This window comes from Rattus rattus, chromosome 1 (assembly GCF_011064425.1).
Source record: "Rattus rattus isolate New Zealand chromosome 1, Rrattus_CSIRO_v1, whole genome shotgun sequence".
NCBI classification, from domain to species: Eukaryota; Metazoa; Chordata; class Mammalia; order Rodentia; family Muridae; genus Rattus; species Rattus rattus.
Window position 1 is genome coordinate 216108393 of NC_046154.1, and position 20995 is coordinate 216129387.

A 20995-nucleotide genomic window follows, 5' to 3' on the forward strand; every position below is an offset into this window, starting at 1 on the left:
AGGTTTTCTATCTCCAGGGTTGTCTCTCTTTGTGATTTCTTTATTGTTCCTATTTCCATTTTTAGATCCTAGATGCTTTTGTTCAATTCCTTCAACTGTTTGATTGTATTTTACAGTAATTCTTTAAGGAATTTTTGTTTTCCTTCTTTAAGGGCTCCTACTTGTTTACCTGCATTGTCCTGTATTTCTTAAGATATTTATGCCCTACTTAAAGTCCTCTATCATCAACATGAGATGTGATTTTAAATCAAAATCTTGCTTTTCTGGTGTGTTGAGGTATCCAGAACTTGCTGTGGTGGGAGAACTGGGTTCCAAAGATGGCAATTGGCCTTGGTTTCTGTTACTTAGTTTCTTGCCCTTGCCTCTTTCTATCTGCAAATCTCTTGTTTTAGCTCTCTTGCTGTCTCTGACTACAGCTTGTCTGTCCTGTAGGCCTTTAAGCCTGTGATCTTAGGAGTCACTCCTGGGAGACTAGCTCTCTCTGGGTAGGTTTTGGGTCCTGAGGGCTGTGGAACAGCCTTACCTCTGGGACCAGATGGAGACCAGAAGAATCAAGTAATATCTTTCATCTATAAATTATGTTACTAGATAAAGAGATGATAGATACATAATTATAAGTTCCTTACTGATAGACAGACAGATGGATAGATAGATAGAACTACCAGGCATTATCAAGTGAGTTGATTAGAATTTTCTAAAACATCACATTTATGTATAAAGTTTTCACAATGAAATTTAAATTTCATTCAATTACAGCATAATAGAAACTGAAAAAACCCACAATTCTGTGAATGTCCTTACCAGATATATGATGTAGTTATATTTCTCTTTTAAAAATTATTTATCATGGGAATAGTATTGTAAACTGCATGCATCTACCAATCCTTAGATTGGATTTTATTCACAATCTATGGCACATATGGGTAGTTTGCCCTCTACGTTTTCTCTCTTCTATCTTTTCCATGCCATATACAATTGGTTTTAGGGTTTTTGGTTTGGTTTGGTTTTTGGGTTTTCTGTTGTTTTTGTTTTGCTTTTTTTTCTTGCCTTTAGAAATCACCTTGGTAGTAAAGTCTTCCTTTACTGAGGACTCAACACTGTACCCTGTACAGGAGCAGAAGGAGTGATTTAAAAGCTGTTCCAGAGGTAAATGAAGAAGCCAAAGAGAGAGGTTTAGTAAGATAATATCAATAGTCCACCGTTCTTAACTTGATTTCATTTAAATTTGAATCCATTTAGTTCTTTTCCTTTAAAGAAAGCAATTCTCTGAACTTCATCAATTTTGAAATGTGACATAAATGGTCATATTACAATTTATAAGACAAAGAAGCCTTAGAGATGGTTGATTAGATAGCCAGTTTTAGCTAAACCACTTACTTTACTAATTTTTTATTAAAAGGAATGTCTGTGGGGCAGGATTTGTGTAAAGAGGTCTGTGGGACAGCCTTAGCTCTGGGCACAGATGGAGACTGGAATGATCCTGTCCTAGGTTGTGTCCTGTCACAGGTGTTTCCTGTGTCCTGTGTGCTCCCGCCGGTTCCCTCTTTGGACAGTGGTGGTCTCAACTGTGGTCTTAGGAGTGATAGCACTCCTGGGAGACCAGCTCTTTTGGGGCAGGATTTGGGTAAGGAGGGATGGGGGACTGCCTTAGCTCTGGGCTCAGATCTCTTTTCCCATTGTTATTGCTGACTTTCTACTCACCTTCAGCTCCACTTCACCCTTGTTTCTTGAGAGAAGCATTGTCCAATTTCCTAGCTGAAAATTTTATCCCCTTTGTTATCCATTCTCACACAGTACCCTCTCATGCCCTCCATTACCTGTAGTTAAGATCTTTGATGATAAAATACATATATATATATATACATGCATATATATGGTATATATGGTATTTATTTGTACTGAAAAGACTCCCTCACTCACTATGCCTGGGCTTCAGAAGCAGAGAAAGTCTCTTGAGATTTTGAAAGGCAGTCATTATTTGCCCAGTTAGTAGATTAAGTTTTTAAAAAAACATGAATAGAAACTATAGCAAGAATGGTATTTAAAGGTTATAATCTTTAATAAATTCATTAAAATAGTTATCCAAAATTTAAAGTATGTTTCTAATTACAGTAGCCTCTTATCTTTTATTCTTAGGTAAACATTATTTGAAAGTAATCCCTTCTTTTGTAGTTAGAATGTTAAATACTTTTCTGAAAGAATTCTACGCCATCTGACTTCTAAGTAGCAATCCTCTGACTTTATCATGAAGAAGTTAAAGACTGTATATACACAATTAAACATAGAACTGTTTATAAAAGGGCCAATAATTTTGATGCATTTATTTATAAGTAACTTCGTAGATTGATAACTAGTTCCATACATAGACTTGTAAACCTTCTTACCTATGATCTCCAGTTTTTAAAAAAAAATCAATAGTCTTTCTTGGTGATGGATCCTGTGTGTTATTGTGCTAACATGTGAAGTAAGATATGCCCATTAGTGTAATAGTGGCCAGATTGCTATGGGGTAACCAACTGTTCTCTTCATTGGATTTGAGACTTGCTCTGCAGGAGGGAATTTATGCCTAGTATTATATTATAATAATGGTAAAAACCCGTAGTTGGAAACCAGGGACCAAAGAGCTACTGATGTTGTTTTGCTAAATAGTCATGTTTTCAAGCAATTTTCTAGATACGTATGTTTAAATCTGCAAATTTGTGCTGACCTCAGCTTGATCAGAGAGACCTCCTTAAGGAGAGGAACTATTGGCAGATGATGGCTGCTTGGAGAAGGGAGAATCACTTTTCTTTGGGAGTGATTATCCAGAGGGTGCCCGCGTGCATATGGGCAACACTAATTAGACTTATGAGGTCAGTTGGAAGGGGAAGGTATAAAGTTGAGAGGGAGATTTGGTGGGGATTGGAGGGAGTTAGGGAAAGTTAGAGGGAAGGAGTTGGGGTACATATGGTCAAGACATATTAAATACATGTATGGAATTTCAAAAACTAAATAAAGTATTATTTAAAAAGGAAAACATCCATGTCATTTTCATAGCATCCATTAATTATATTACTATCAGCCATCAATAGTAACCATAAATTGTTACTCTGTTATTAACTTCTTATCTTCACAGATGGATGGATGCTGCTTCTACAGATTTAGTGCTTCCTATTTATTACACTATCCTGAGTCAAGCACAGAGTTCATGAATAACCTAGCTAACTTTTGCTATATAAGACAATTACTAGTTATTTTATTGAATAAAATGGTTAAAAAAAGAAAAGAAATGCCAGCAGATAGTCTTGATTCTCCTGCTTCCATTGAGAATGGAAAATGACTGTGGAAATGATGATGGAATTTGCACAGTGGGCTAGTGACAGGCAGAATTTTCCAAGGGGAACTGATATTTGTTTAACCAATTCCAAGTCATAATTTTAATAAGTGCTTATCTCATTTTGTACTCCTGACAAGCTCATAAGATTATAACTGTTGTTATTATTCTGATGTTAGAGAAAACCAAGCCTAGATTTTCAAAAAATTACACAAGTTTTGTGTTCATAGGAATATTCAATGAAATTTAAAATATATTTCCCAAATCTACATATCCGTAATACTCTCTTGCTAACCCAATCTATGGCGGAACACTAGGCTGTGCCACTGATAACCAACTTGAGTACATCGATACCTCTCCAGAATTCAGTCTTGTTTGTTCTATTAGTTGATATGTGATGTGATGCATACACTATTAAAATGTCGCACAGACAGGTTCATTACCCTCAGAATTCTCTATGACTTTCTTTTATAACAACTACTGATCCTATGGTCCATAGTTTTGCCTTTTTCTCGAATGCCAATATCACTGACTCACACAGCTGGACATTCGCAGTTTGTGGTTGTTGTTGTTGTTGTTGTTGGTTTGTTTGCTTTTGCTTAGCAGTATCTTCTGGATTTCTCCATGAACTTTCATGGTTTATAATCCACTTCTTTTTTTAATCCCAAATTAACGTTACATTTGAGCAGTGGTTTTCCACCTTTCTAATGCTGTGATCCTTTAATACAGTTCCTCATGTTCCTCATGTTGCAGTGATCCCAAAGGATAAAATTGTTTTCAATGCTAATTTATAACTGTCATTTTGCTACTGTTATTAGTCACAATGTCAATATCTGTGTTTTCTGATGGTTTTATATGATCCCTGTGAAAGTGTAATTATACACCAAAGGGGTTACAACCCACAAGTTGAGAACCATAGCATTAGAGGGATGTAACACAGTTCATTTTCCAACTCATGTACTGAAGGACACCTTAACTACTTTCAGGTGTGTTCACTGTAAATACTGCTGCAGTGAACACTTGTGTAAGTATTGCCTGGTCATATGATTCTAACCCATATGGGTAACTATAGTGAAGGCCAACTGCTAGACCATATATACTCTTGTACATTGTATTTTAAGGAATTTCAAATTCTTTTCTAATGAGTTTGAACAATCTTGCTTTCCCTTAACTAAAATGTAAGAATTTTATTGTGCCATCTCCTGGCCTGCATTTGGCATTTTCAGTATTTTCATTTTAGATGTTTGAGCAAGATTTTAGGACTATTATGTTTTTCCCTGTTCCACAATAACATGCAATATCAAGTATCTTTTCATTTTTTTATTTGGTGTTTTATATTTCCTTTTGACAAGCTGCACATTTTAGTCTTTTTCTCCTTTATTAACCTATGTATTTCTTTATTATTAGCACTTATATGCCCTCTATAAACATTTGGTGAGTTATTATCAAGAAATGTCTTCATATATGTTTTCTTCCATTCTATGACTTGTTTTTTATTATGTTTTACTTCAAGAGTTTTAAATATAATGAATTCCTATTTATAAATTATTTAATTTTTCCTGTATTTTTACATCAAGAAAGTTATTGTCAGACATAAGGTTATGTACTTTTTCATTAATGAACTTTTAGAAATTTAATAATTTTGCATTTTACATTACATTAATCACCACAAGGATTAAGATCACATAATTCAAAGTCCCCATCCAGTAGTCCAGAGAGATAAAAAAAATTGAAAACTGAACCACCATAACTCTTTGAATTCACAAGAGAGCCCCCACATTGCACGTGAAGAAGTAAAATATGCAGTACAGCTCTCTGAAAATGTGACTATAAAATACATACTCAACAAACACAGAAACCAGCACCTAGACCTATATTCCTCTCAATTCCAGATGCTAGATGGCAATGTAAAATGTAATAACAGCACAATATGTCCCCACTAGGGCATGGCTATCCTACTGCAGCAGGCCATGAATAATCAAGCATAGCTAAAGCACAAGAAAAAGACCTCAAAACTAACTACTTGAAGAGGGTAGAAGTCTTACAGAGAGTTAATGAATGAATACTCCAAGTAATCCAAGAAACACAACCAAGCAATTAAAGGAAATGAATGAATTCCCCAAAGAAAGCCAAGAACATGCAAACGGTTGAAGGCAACAGATAAAACTGTCCAAGACCTGAAAACAGAAATATTAGCAATAAATAAAACACAAACTAAGAGAATTCTGGAAATCAAAATTTTAGAATTCAAACAGGAACTACAGAGAACACATACAGAACACAGGAGATGGAAGAGAGAATCTCAGAAACTAAAGCTACGATAGAAGAAAGCTCTACTTTGGATAAATTGTTAAATTTTAAAAATTCCTGACACAAAACATCTAGAAAATCTGGGACACTATGAAAAGGCCAAACCTTATCCATAATAATTGCAAAAAATGAAGGAGAAGAATCCCAAATCAAAGGTCCAGGAAATATTTTCACTGAAATCATAGAAAAAAAAATAACCTAAAGGAGGGAGTACCTATCAAGGTACAAGAAGCATAGAGAATGCCAAATAGATTGACCAATAAAAGAAAGTTCCCTTGTCACATAATAATAAAGACACCAAACATACAGAACCAAAAAAAGAATATTAAAAGTTGTGAGTTGAAAAGATCAAGTAACACATAAAGCCAGACCCATTAGAATAACACCCACTTCTCAATGGAGACTGTAAAAGACAAAACGACTTAGTTGTGCTACAGACTCAAAGAGATCAAGGATGCTATCCCAGACTACTCTAGCCAGAAAACCTTTCAATCACTATGGATGGAAAAGTATAATATTCCATAATAAACTCAACTTTAAACAATATCTATCTGAAAATACAGCCTTACAGAAGCACTAAGAGAAAAACCCCAACCTAAAAAGCTTCATGACACCCAAGAAAACACAAGAAAAATATAATCTCACATGAGGAAAACCAAAAGAAGGGAAACACATACACATTCACAAACACACGTAACACCACCACCAACAACAACAACAACAACAAAATAAAAGGAATTAGCAACCATTGGTCATTGATATCTCTCAATATAAGTATTCTCAATTTTCCAATAAAAATGCACAGATAACAGAATGGATGCAAAAACACGATCCCTCTCTCTGCTGCATCTAAGTAACACATCTCAATATCAAAGATACACATTACTTCTGGGTAAAGTGTTTGAAAAATATATACTAAGCAAATAGACTCAATAGTATAAGCATTTTAATATCTAATAAAATAAACTTCCAACCAAAATTAATCAAAAGAGATTCAGAAGGAGGACAGTACATACTCATCAAAGAAAAAAATCTGCCAAAAGGCCATTTGAATTCTTATTATCTATGCCCCACATACAAGGGCACCCAAGTTTATAAAAGAAACACTACTACAGTTTAAATCATGTATAGATCTTTACAAACTGATAGTGGGAGACTTCAATACTCCACTCTTCAATACCACACTCTTAGCAATGGACAGGCTATCCAGACAGAAATCAAACAGAAAAATAGGGGAACTAACGATGTTAGAAGACAAATGGATCTAACAGGTATTTACAGAACATTTCACACAAATGCAAAAGAATATAACTTCTCAGAACCTCTCAGAAAACTTTTTCCAAAATTACAAAATACTCAGACATAAGGCAAGTTCCACCAGATACAAGATAGTTGAAATAACGCCCTGCATTTCATCATACCGCCATGGAATAAAGCTGAATATCAGCAACAGAAAGCTTACAAACTCATGGAATCTAAAAAAGTGCATACTGAATGAAAAATGAGTCAAGACAGAAATGAAGACCTTCTAGAGTTCAATTAAAATTAATGCATAACATATCCAAAGTTATGAGACACAATGAGCATGCTGCTAAGAGGAAAGTTCATAGCACTATATGCCTGCAAAAAATTAGAGAGATCTTGTACTAACAACTTAATAGTATGTGTGAAAGCTCTAGAACAAAAGAAAACAAACACACCCTAGAGAAGATGGTTAAAAAAATAATTAAACTGAAGGCCAAAGTCAATGAATTAGAAACAAAGGGAACAGTACAAAGACTCAATAAAACAAAGGATTGGTTCTTTTGGAAAGTCAACAAGATAGACAAACATTTTCCAAATAAGTTTAAAGACTGAGAGAGAATATTCAAATTAACAAAATCATAAATAAGAGGTGGAGGGCATAACAACAGACACTAAGGGGGTCCAGAGAATCCTAAGGACATATTTTTAAAGTCTATACTAAACTAAATTGGAAAAATCTAAAAGAAATGCATAATTTTCATGAAATCTACCTCTTACCAAAATTAAAGTTCAGAAAAACAGCTAAGTAGACTTACAATACAATATGAAATAGAAGTGGTCATTAAAATTCTCCCAACCAACAAAAGCCCAAGGCCAGATGGTTTTAGTGCACAATTCTCCCAGACTTTCACAGAGTCAACACCAAAACTCCTCAAATTATTCCACAAATTAGAAACAGAAGGAACATTGGTCAATTCATTTTATGAGGCCATAGCTATCCTGGTATTCAAACCACATAAAACTCCAACAAAGAAAATTACAGACCAATTTCCCTTACGAATATAGACACAATATATATACCTTCCAAACAGAATCTAAGGACATATAAAAAAAGATCTATCATGATCTTATAGGCTTCATCCCAGAGATGCAGAGATGGTTTAATGTACAAAAATCAGTAACTCTAACCAAACATATAAACAAACTAAAAGAAAAAACACATTATTTCATTGGATACTGAAAAAAAAACCCTTTGGTCATGCCCAACATCCCTTTATGATAAAAAATGAATGAGTGAATGAATGACTCCCCCACATAAAAATGACAAATGGGCCTTTCAGAATAGCCTTGAATAAAATACCTTGGGATAACTCTAAGCAGGAGAAAGACTTGTATAATAAAGTCTTTAAAGAAATTAAAGAAGATATCAAGACAAAATTATCTCCCATAAACATGGATTGGTAGGATTAGCATAGTAAGAACAACCATCCTACCAAAAGCCATCTAGAGATTGAATGAAATCCCCATCCAAATTTAAACACAATTCTTTACAGACCTTGAAAGAATAATACCCAACTTCATATGGAAAAACAAAAATACAGGAGCCTGATATAGCTGTCTCCTGAGAGGCACAGACAGAGCATGACAAATACAGAGGCAAATGCTAGCAGCAAACCATTGAACCGAAAACTGGGTCCCCATTGGTGGAGTTAGAGAAAGGATTGAAGGAGCTGAAGGGGTTTGCAACCCCATAAGAACAACAATGCCAACCAACCAGAGCTCCCAGGGACTAAACCACTACCCAAAGAGTACACATGGACAGATTCATGGCTCCAGCTGCATATGTAGCAGAAGATGGCCATGTCAGGCACCAATGTGGGTAGAAACCCTTGGTCCTGCCAAGGCTGGACCACCAGTGTAGGGGAATGTCAGGGTAGGGGGTGGTTGGGGAGAGGGAACACCATTATAGAAGAAGAGGGAGGGGGAAGGAATAGGGAGTTTATGGCAGGAAACCAGGAAAGGGAATAACATTTGAAATGTAAATAATAAAATCCAATAAAAATAATTCTGAATAAACAACTTCTGAAAGTATCACCATCACTGATTTTAGCTGTAGTGTAGAGCTATTGTAATAAAAGCTGCATGGTATTAGCATAAAAACAGATGTGTTGATCAACAGAATTGAATTGAAGACCCAGATAGATATCCACACACATCTGAACACTTGATAGTCGATAAGGAAGCAAGAAATACACACTGGGAGAAAAAGCATTTTCCAACAAATGGTACTACTGAAACTGGATGGCTACATGTAAAGAATATAAAGAGATCCATATCTATTGCCCTGTGTAAAACTCAAGTCAACTGAATCAATACTTCTACATAAGATCAGATGAGATGTACTACATGGGTGATAACATCAACAATTAATAAATGGGACCTCATGAAACCAAAACACTTCTATAAGGCAAAGTTTACCATCAATTGGTCAAAGCGGCAGCCTATGGAATGGAAAAAGGACTTTTATTTATTTATTTTTATTACAAACTCAGTATCTTTTAGATGTCTAATATCTAAAACATATAAAGAATTCAAGAAACTAGGTATCAAAAATTGAATAATTTAATTTAAAATGTGGTGCAGATGTAAATAGAATTTTCAACAGAGGAATCTCAAATATCTGAGAAATCCTTAGCCATCAAGAAAATGCAAATCAAAACTACTTTGAAATTCCATCTTACAGCTGTCAGAATATAATTAAGGTCAAAAAAATAAGGCACAGCTCAACTTGGCGAGGATGTGGGTGGAGCAAGGAAAACACTCCTCCAATGACGGTGAGAGTAAAAACTCGTACGGCCACTGTGGAAATGAATATGATTGTTCCTTAGTAAATTAGGAATCAATCTATGTCAAGACTTGGCTAAACCATGCTTGGGCATATAGCCAAAGAACACTCCATCCTACCACAAGGACATGTGTTCTACTACATTTACTGAAACTTTTATTCATAATAGCAAGAAACTGGAAACAAGCTAGATGCCTCTCAACTGAAGAATGAATAAACAAAATGTAGCACGTTTCACAATAGAGTCTTACTCAGCTGTTAAAAACAAATGACATCAAGAAATTTGCTGGCAAATGGATGAAAACAGAAATAAGTCATCTGGAATGAAGTAACACAGATCCCCCCCCCCAAAAAAAAACCCATAGTGTGTACCTGCTTATAAAAGCATGTAAACTGTAGATGGAGAGGTTAGGCAAAGTGGAGAAGTCTGGAGAGACTGTATGGATCTTTCTGGGACGGGGAAATAGAATAGATTTTATGATGGACTGGGATGTGTGTGAAGATGGGAGATGGAGCAGGCAAGCGGGCAGATGGGGTGGAGGGAGAGAATGTGGTGAGAGACATCTGGGATTAGGAGGCCAATAGTGGGCAGTATGGAAACATATTCCAGTGAAAACTGCCTCAGATTTATGAAGGTGATCCAAATGAGGACTCCTCTTAACAATGGAGAAGGAATCTCAAGTGGCCATCTCTTGTGGCCAGGCAAGGTTTCCAGTGAAAGGACTGGGTTGCATCATTTGTGTTGTTGGCAAAGGGGGGTCCCATGGTAATCCCCAAACAAAGTGGGCTATTGCTAAGAATAAGGGTTTCTCTCTGCAAAGTGACAGTGGGTGGGTGCTGTTGCAGAGGGCAACAACTAGACAACTCATTGAACATGAAAAGCCAAGCTGGTGCCTACATGGAGCCTTTGCCCTACATTATATTCTCTTTGCTGAGGGAAAGTTCTCTGCAGGCTACTAAAAAAGAAATGGTAACACTAACTCAGTCAGAAAACCTTTGACCTAAAATCTGTCCTGCCTGTACATATGCTAGGGTAACGGTGGCACAGAACCTCTGGAAGTAATCCAACCAATGTCTGATTTGACTGAAGACTCACCCTACAAGAAGGAACCCATACCCAACACTGCTTGAGTAACAAGAGTGAGAGACTAGATAGCCCAGAGATCCAGAATAAAACCACACATGACTGGTTTGAAAAAAATCAACAACATGATCTTAACGTTATTCTGCTATATTCATAGATCAGGGCCTTCTCATCATCAGAGAGGCTTTCTCCTGCTGGTGATGGGGATGGATGCAGAGATATGCTACCAGCCATTATGTAGAATGTCTAATTTGGAGAGCCAAAGGAGAAAGATTGTAAGAGTCAGAGGGGAAGGAGGACACCAGTAGATTATGGCCATTGAAACAGCTAAGCAAGGCACATACATGTTCACAGAGACTAAAGCAGCAAGCGGAGGATCTACACCACATCACACATAAAATATACACCTTATATAATAACTAATACACATACATATTAGCTATTAGCTTATTATTTTTATGGGATTCTTAACTAGGAGAGTGAGTCTCTGACTCTTATGTCTGCTCCTGGGACTATTTTGCACTTGTCGTGATGCCACGGCCAACTTTGATGTCATAGTTTTGTTTCAACCTATTACAATTTATTTTGTTGTGTTTGGTTGTTACCTCTTAGAAACCTGTTCTTTTCTAATGAGGGACAGAAATGGAGTGGATCTGGAGGGGAAGGGGAGGTGGAGAAGACCTAAGAGGAGTAGAGAGAGAGAGAAAACTATAACCAGAGTATATTTATGAGAAAAGAATTAATTTTCAATTTAAAATGAAAAGAATATACAATTATGTGTTTGCTTTGAGTCGTAAGGTAAACTGAGGCAGATAGACAAGGACAGATACCAGACCCAATTTGTTTTCTGACTTCTACAGTCCCACAGGCCCACAAATGAGCACACACAAACAGGCACAAAGACATGTATTCACAATTCACATGTGCTTGCAGACCCACACGTGTATACACAAACGCTCAGAGGGACAGACAGAGAGACAGACAGAGATGGAGACAGGGACAGAGGCAGCATTTCCTGCAGGTGCAGTGCTCTCTGATTTCAAAAGTACTTTAAAAGCACACCAATAAAGATGGTCTTGCACTGGTTATTTGCCAAGAATCTAAAGTGGCTTAGGCAGAATGGTAAGCTGCCTCACAAGAAAATAATTGGCTAAAGAATTTTTGTAAAGCAGTTCTTGGGAGAGGACTGAGAACAAAGCCCAGCAAGCTTTGGGGAATGATAGGGCTTGGGAGCCAGTGGTGCAGTGGCCTTCTGTAAGATCATTAGGGCATTCTACTCCACTGAAAGCTCTAACTCGAACCTCGGTAGTCATGTAATGTAGCAAATCCTGCTCTAACTGGACTGCTGAGCATCTCGGAATAAAAGACTGAGTTTGTGTAAGTCAGAATCTATTGTACAGTAGACATGGCTGAAGTCTCAACTATGAGAGTGAGACAACATCTCAAGTCCTCTCAACCAAGCATTTAGAGCTGACTCAATCTATCAGTCTGATATAAATTTTTCTGCAATAGTATCTTCTCTACTTGCTAATATCCTAGGATTGTTCACAGGAAGATACTTCTAGCTAAACAACACTCCCAAATCATTTGGTATTGTCTTTGTGAGTTGCAATTTGGAAGTACAGAATCTCCTTCTTTGTTGCTTCAAAAATCATCAGAAGTTTAAGTGCCACTTCACTCCTGAAACATAATATTACTGGTCATAGGTATTAAGTTCTGATGTTTCTCTTTTGTTAATAATCACTGTAATACTCTTCCAAATCCACTTTCACAGACCATATTTTTTCAGACCTCAAAATTCAAGGAATAACCCTTGAAGAAATTTCTCAGATGTTTGGAATATTTGTAAGTCAATTCCTAGAAAGGAAGTTTATGAAAAGAACAGAAGTAAAGAATTTATTGAGAATGGCAGGCAGTTAGGAGCAAATGGCTTAGCATGAAAGATCCAATGTGAACAACCAAACCCAAGTTAATCAAAAAGAAAAAAAAAACAGTAAAAGTTTATAAAAAACAGTGGTACATCTTCAAATACTTGCATAGGTTCAAGCATATTCTTTGGGAAAGAAAACAGATCTTTAAAGTGTGTAAAATAAAAAGGCTATTCTGATTGGGGATTTTTTTTTGGTTCATTATTAAAAATGGCTCTACCGGTATTAGACTATGATATGGGCACCATGCATTTGTTTTAACATACACATAAATGAATTTCATCCAGCTTGACTCACACACATTCAGAGCATGAGCCATAGAAGATTTTCCTTTCCTAACATTATTGTTAGATCTTATTTATTCTCAAAAGCTTGAGGTAAATGCTCAGTGGTGTGAAAACCTCACCAACACTGACATCCAAGTGAGGAGAGCAGATACGAATCCCAACTTGTCTTAGTGCCTCATCCTGTTCAAGCAAAATAAATTTTGAGCACATCCTTCACATCTTGTCCCCGTCTCCTCTTCAGTGAAGTGAGCCAAGCAATGTACTTCCTAAGAAAAAGACAGGTTGCTGGCAAACATGACTCTGACAAAGATCAAGCCAAGAAGAGTGACAAAATCTACCTTTATGGCCATCACTCTGTTTACAAAACCATGGTGTGCAGTCAGAGGGCAACCCTCTTTTTCTACTGCATTGGCTGGTGTCAGGGCTTACACACAAAACTCTCAGAGCCAGCCCACAACCCTGTAGAGGCATTCTTAAAATGCCAGGAAACTTTCCCTTGTATCTTATTTTGTTTAATATCTTATGTCATATCTTAGGGTGAGGATATTTCTATCACTGCCCATGAGGCTAAAGAGCCCTTCCAGCTTCCTTATAACTGACTATAGAAACGTGAGTATTATAGACTAAAAGCATGGGCAGTACCAGAAAAGAAATATGCTGGCAGCCAATCTACTCTACTTTTAGATGTTCTTACAAGAAATTTGTATTTTGTTATACTAATGCTTATATTCCTTTGCATTCATTTCTGTTCATCTCTTAAAGCCTTCCTCTTCCAGATGGGCTACAGAGCTAAGTCACTTGCTTTCCCTACAACCCACCTTAGCACTTGGTCATGGAATATTTGTTTGCAGCCATTCTGTGAGTGACACCTAGATTTGCACGGCAAATCACCTCTCTGCTTTCTGACATGCCCAAAGTACCTTCAGGTTCATGCCATTCTCAGGCACTAAAGATTTGCATGTGATCCAGGCATTTTTAATCAAAGAAGCATAGTGAGCTGGCTATAGTAATTTGCTTAAGGAACACAAAGCCCGAGCATTGCCAGAAATAATCCAAAAGTCAGATCTAGACACTCTTTAATAGGCGTTCATTTCTTGGCCATAGTCACTCCAAGTGGCAGATTTAACAGTCAGTGTAACAGTCTTAATTTGAGTAAAAGTTTAGTACAAAAGCAAGCTCAGCCATTAGGATGAACAAAGAGTATCCATGAGCCTGGGGACATCATGTGAGCAGGTAAACTCATTTTTACACCCCAAACAGCATTTTCTAAGAATTCTACCTGGATGCCCCAATGTGCGAGCTTTTCTAGCCTTAGGTTGAGTTTCTCCGACACTTGGAAGAGCCCAGTGAGGTCCTTTATCATGGCTACCCCAAGGACAGAAATGATTTAATTCTTTAAATATAATTCCTTGTTCTTAGCTTTCAGTCTGTATTTATTTTTCTTTTCCTGCACCATTATTTTTTACGACAAAACAATAATAAAAGAAGGAGCAGAAAACTGGTCCTACCTGAGTTTGAAGACTTTCTGGAGTTTTCTAATCTAGCAATTTTCTTCCAGTTCACATTCGAATTTATCCTACTAGCCTGACGCACTTTTCCTTTCCATTTTCTTTTAGTTCCATGCAAGCATCCACTGTGGATGGAGAATACTTTCACCATGCTCCTTGTCCTTCTTCCCTCTCTCATTACCTCATCCCTCATTTCCCTAGATAGTGTGCTTCTACTTACGTAGCATGTACACATACCTGATTTTATGCAGCGCTATAAAAATGCAGGAAGCACAAATGAGAGAAGCACATAAAATATTCATCTCTCTGAAATAGGTTTAATTTGCTTGCTGTGGTTATCTCCAGTGCTTCCACTTCCCTTCAAACACTGGAATGTCAGTCAATCTGCGGAAGTTTACTGTAAAAGCCAAGATGATGTGCACACCTTTAATCCCAAAGGTGTGGAGGCAAAGCCAGACAGAAGCCTGTTCCAGGACACCTAGGGTGACCCAGAGATCAGATTAACAAGCAAACAAACAATCAACAAACAAAAACAAAAAACACACCATTTTTCTTTCACTCAGGCCTCTTGTCGATTATCTAGTTTAGATCCACGATTTAGCTATTGGGGATTGTGCATGCAAAACATTCCCATTACTTTTCATTGGTATTGTTGCTTTCCTCGTATGTTTGAAAGTAGGGTTTCCACTAAGTATCCCAGAATGACCTCATGACCCACTTCTTCAGCCTCCTACGCACTGGAACTGCAGGTATGAGATGACACCTGGTTCACATTTTGAATTTTACATTTTCTCATATTCTGTCTTTTCATTTTTTTGGTTTGTTCTTTTTTGTAAATATTTGTTAGTCATTATTGTTTTTTAATTTAGTTTATACTATATAATTGAAACCCCACAGACATTTCCTTTAATAAAAATTTAGTAAAATAAATAAATAATTGGCTTAGCTAAACATGGCTATCTAATCAACCATCTCTAAGGTTTCTTTGTCTTGTAAATTGTAACGTGACCGTTTATGACATATGTCTAAATTGAAGAAGGTCAGACATTTGTCTTCTTTCAAGGAAAAGAACTAAATGAATTCAAATTTAAATGAAACCAAGTTAAGAACTGTTGATATTATCTTACTAAACCTCTCTCTTTGGCTTCTTCATTTACCTCTGGAATAGCTTTTAGATCACTCCTTCTGCTCCTGTACAGGGTACAGTGTTGAATCCTCAATAAAGGAAGACTTTGCTACCAAGGTGATTTCTAAAGACAAGAAAAAAAAAGCAAAACAAACTAACAAAAAAACCAAAAACCAAAAAACCAAACCAACCAAACGAAAAACCCTAAAACCAATTGTATATGGCATGGAAAAGATAGAAGAGAGAAAACATAGAGGGCAAACCACCCATATGTGCCATAGATTGTGAATAAAATCCAATCTAAGAATTGGTAGATTCAAGCAGTTTACAATACTATTCCCATGATAAATAATTTTTAAAAGAGAAATATAACTACATCATATATCTGGTAAGGACATTCACAGAACTGTGGGCTCTTTTTCAGTTTTTAGTTGCAATTATATGAAATTTAAGTTTTGTTATGAAACTTTATACGTAAATGTGATGTTTTAGAAAATTCTAATCAATTCTCTTGATAATGCCTGATAGTTCTATCTATCCATCTGTCTGTGTATCAGTAGGTAACTTATAATTATGTATCTATCATCTCTTTATCTAGTTACATAATTTATAGATGAAAGATATTACTTTTTTAAATCTTTATTAACTTGAGTATTTTTTTATCTTTATTAACTTAAGTATTTCTTATTTACATTTCGATTATTATTCCCCTTCCCGGTTTCCGGGCCAACATCGCCCTAACCCCTTCCCCTCCCCTTCTATATGGGCTTTCCCTCCTCATCCTCCCCCATTACCACCCTCCCCCAAACAATCATGTTCACTGGGGGTTCAGTCTTAGCAGGACCAAGGGTTTCCTCCTCTACTGGTGCTTTTACTAGGCTATTCATTGCTACCTATGAGGTCAGAGTCCAGGGTCAGTCCATGTATAGTCTTTAGGTAGTGGCTTAGTCCCTGGAAGCTCTGGTTGCTTGGCATTGTTGTTTGTACGAGGTCTTGAACCTCTTCAAGCTCTTCCAGACATTTCTCTGATTCCTTCAACGGGGGTCCTGTTCTCAGTTCAGTGGTTTGCTGCTGGCATTCGCCTCTGTATTTGCTGTATTCTGGCTGTGTCTCTCAGGAGAGATCTACATCTGGTACCTGTCAGCCTGCACTTCTTTGCTTCATCCATCTTATCTAATTGGGTGGCTGTATATGTATGGGCCACATGTGGGGCAGACTCTGAATGGATGTTCCTTCTGCCTCTGTTCTAAACTTTGCCTCCCTATTCCCTGCGAAAGATATTACTTGATTCTTCTGGTCTCCATCTGTGCCCAGAGCTAAGGTTGTCACACAACCTTCAGGACCCAAAACCTGCCTGGAGAGAGCTAGTCTCCCAGGAGTGCTCTCACTCCTAAGATCACAGGCTCCCAGGCTCCCAGGCCCACAGGAGGGACAAGCTCCAGTCAGAGACAACAAGACCTACTAACATTAGAGATAATCAGATGACAAGAGGCAAGCTCAAGAACCTAAGAAACAAAAACCAAGACTACTTGGCATCATCAGAACCCAGTTCTTCCACTACAGCAAGTTCTGGATACCCCAACACACTGGAAAAGCAAGATTTGGATTTAAAATCAGATCTCATGAAGATGATAGAGGACTTTAAGGAGGACAGAAATAACTCCCTTAAAGAAACACTGAAGAATCAAGATAAACAAGTAGAAGCCTTTAAAGAGTGAACACAAATATCCCTTAAAGAACTGCAGGAACATACAACTAAACAGGTGAAGGAATTGAACATAACAATCTAGGATCTAAAAATGGAAATAGAAACAATAAAGAAATCATAAAGAGAGACAACCCTGGAGACAGAAAACCTAGGAAAGAGATGAAAATTCATAGATGCAAGCATCACAATTAGAATACAAGAAATTGAAGAGAGAATTGCAGGGGCAGAAGATACCGTAGAAAAGATTGATGCAATAGTCACAGAAAATGCAAAATGCAAAAAGCTCCTGACCCAAAATATCCAGGACATAATGAGAAGATCAGACCTAAGGATAATAGGTATAGAAGAGAGCAAAGACTCCCAACTTAAAGGGCCAGTAATTATCTTCAAAAAATTTATAGTAGAAAACTTTCCTAGCCTAAAGAAAGGGATGCCCATAAACATATAAGAAGCCTACAGAACTCTAAACAGATTGGACTAGAAAAGAAATTCTTTTTGTCACATAATAGCCAAAATACCAAATGCACAAAACAAAGAAAGAATATTAAAGGCAGTAAGGGGAAAAGGTCAAGTAGAGGCAGACCTCAGGATTACAGCAGACTTCTCACCATAGACTATGAAAGCCAGAAGATCCTGGGCAGATGTCATACAGACCCTAAGAGAACACAAATGTCACCCAGCCTAGTATATCCAGCAAAACTCTCAATTAACATAGATGGAGAAACCAAGATATTCGACGACAAAACCAAATTTTCACAATATCTTTCCACAAACCCAGCCCTACAAAGGATAATAGGTGGAAAAACTCCAACACAAGGAGGGAAACTACACCCCAGAAATAGCAATAAATTAATCTTCTTTCAACAAACCCAAAAGAAGGTAGCCACACAAGCATGATTCCACTTCTAATAACAAAAATTATAGGAAGAAACAATCACTATTCCTTAATATCTTTTAACATCAATGGACTCAATTCCCCAGTAAAAAGACGTAGACAAAAATAATGGATAAATAAACAGGACTCTGTTGCATACAGGAAACACACCTCAGTGACAAAGAGAGACACTACTCCAGAGTAAAAGGTTACAAAAAGTCATCTTAGCAAACAAGATGGAGTAGCCATTCTATTATTGAATAAAATTGACTTTCAACCAAAAGTTATCAAAAAAGATAAGGAAGGACACTTATCAAGGGAAAAATCTACCAAGATGAACTCTCTATTCTGGACATCTATGCTCCAAATGCAAGGGCACCCACATTCATAAAAGAAACATTATTAAGCAGAAAGCATACACTGTAGCACACATAATAATAGTGGGAGACTTCAACATCCCACTCTCATCAATGGACAGATCATGGAAACAGAAACAAAGCAGAGACACAGTGAAATTTACACAATTTATGAACCAAATGGATTTAACAAGTATGTATAGAGCATTTCATCCTGAAACAAAAGAATATACTCTCCTTTCAGCCCCTCATGGTACCTTCTCCAAAAACTGATCATATAATCAGTCACAAAGCCGGCCGCAACAGAATCGAGAAGATTGAAAAAGTCCCATGCCTCTTATCAGATCTCCACGGACTAAGGCTGGTCTTCAAAAGCAACCAAAACATCAGAAAGTCTACCTACACATGGAAGCTGAATAACACTCTACTCAATCATAATTTGGTCAAGGTAGAAATAAAGAAATGAAACATTTTTTAGAATGAAAATGAAAGCCCAACACATGGAAACTTATGGGTTACAATGAAAGCAGTGCTAAGAGGAAGGCTCATAGAGCCTCTAAAAAGAGACTGGAGACAGGCAGTCTGCATGTAGAAGAATGCAAATGCATCCATTCTTGTTGCCTTGAACAAAGCTCAAGTCCAAGTAGATCAAAGACCTCCACATCAAACCAGATACACTGAAACTAATAAAAGAAAAACTGGGGAAGAGCCTCCAACACATAGGCACTGGGGAAAATTTCCTGAACAGAACACCAATGGTTTGTGCTCTAAGATCAAGAATTGAAAAATGGGACCTCATAAAATTGCAAAGCTTAGATAAAGGCAAAATAATACTGTCAATAGGAAAAAACAGCACCCAACAGATTGGGAAAAGAACTTTAACAATTCTATATCTAATAGGGGGCTAATATCCAATATATACAAAGAACTAACAAGTTAGACTCCAGAGAATCAAATAATACTTTTTAAAAATGGGGTACTGAGCTAAACATGAATTCTCAGCTGAGAAATATCGAATGGCTGAGAAGCACCCAAAGAAATGTTCAACATCCTTAGTCATCAGGAAAATGAAATCAAAACAACCCAGAGATTGCACCTCATACCAGTCAGAATGGCTAAGACCAACAACTCAAGTGACAGAAAATGCTGGTGAGAATGTGGAGAAAGAGGAACACTCCTCCACTGTTGGTGGGAATACAAATTGGTACAACCACTTTGGAAATCAGTCTGGAGGTTCCTCAGAAAATTAGAGTACTACCTGAGGACTCAGCTCTGCCACTCCTGGTCATACACTGCCAAAAAATACTCCAACATATAACAAGTGCACATTCTCCACTATGTTCATAGCAGCCTTACTTATAATAGCCAGAAGCTGGAAAGAACCCCGATGTTCTTCAACAGAGGAATGGATACAGAAAGTGTGGCACATTTACACAGTGGAGTATTACGCAGCTATTAAAAACAATTACTACATGAAATCCTTAGACAAATGGATGGAACTAGAAAATATTATCCTGAGATAACCCAGTCACAAAAGAACACATATGGTATACACTCACTGAGAGGTGGATATTAGCCCAAAAGCTCAGAATACACAGACCATATGAAGCTCAAGAAGGAAGACCATAATGTTCTTACTAGAAGGCAGAACAAAATACTCATAGGAGGAAATACAGGGAAAAAGAGTGGAGTAGGGACTGAAGGTTAGGTCATCCAGAGACTGCCCCACCCGGGGATCCATCCCATATTCAGCCACCAAATCCAGTCACTATTGCTGATGCCAAGCAGTTCTTGCTGACAGGAGCCTGATATGGCTGTCTCCTGAGAGGTTGTGCCAAAGCCTTACTGATACAGATGAGGATGCCTGCAGCTAACCATCAGACTGAGCACAAGGATTCCAATGGAGGAGTTAGAGAAAGGGCTGAAGGAACTGAAGGGGTTTGCAGCCCCATAGGAAGAACAACAATATCAACCAACCAGGCCCCCCCAGAGCTCCTGGGGACTAAACCACCCACCAAAGAGTACACATGGAGGAACCCATGGCTCCAGCTGCCTATGTAGCAGAGGATGACATTGTACAGCATCTATAGGAGGAAAAACCTTGGTCCCATGAAGGCTCATTCTCCAGCGTAGGAGAATGCCAGCATGTTGAGGTGGGAGTGGGTGGGTGGGAGTGGGAGCAACTTCATAGAAGCAGGGGGAGTGGGGAGGGGAATGGAAGAGGGGAAAAGGATAACATTTGGAATGCAAATACATTAAATGTCCAATTAAACTAAAAATAATAAAAGCTACCATAGTATTAATCAATCTCAAAGATATTCAAATAACCATAATTTCAAAACTCAAGGCAATCTTTTAACTGTGACTTCATGTAAAATCAGCAAACAAATAATGCTTCTCCATCATACAAT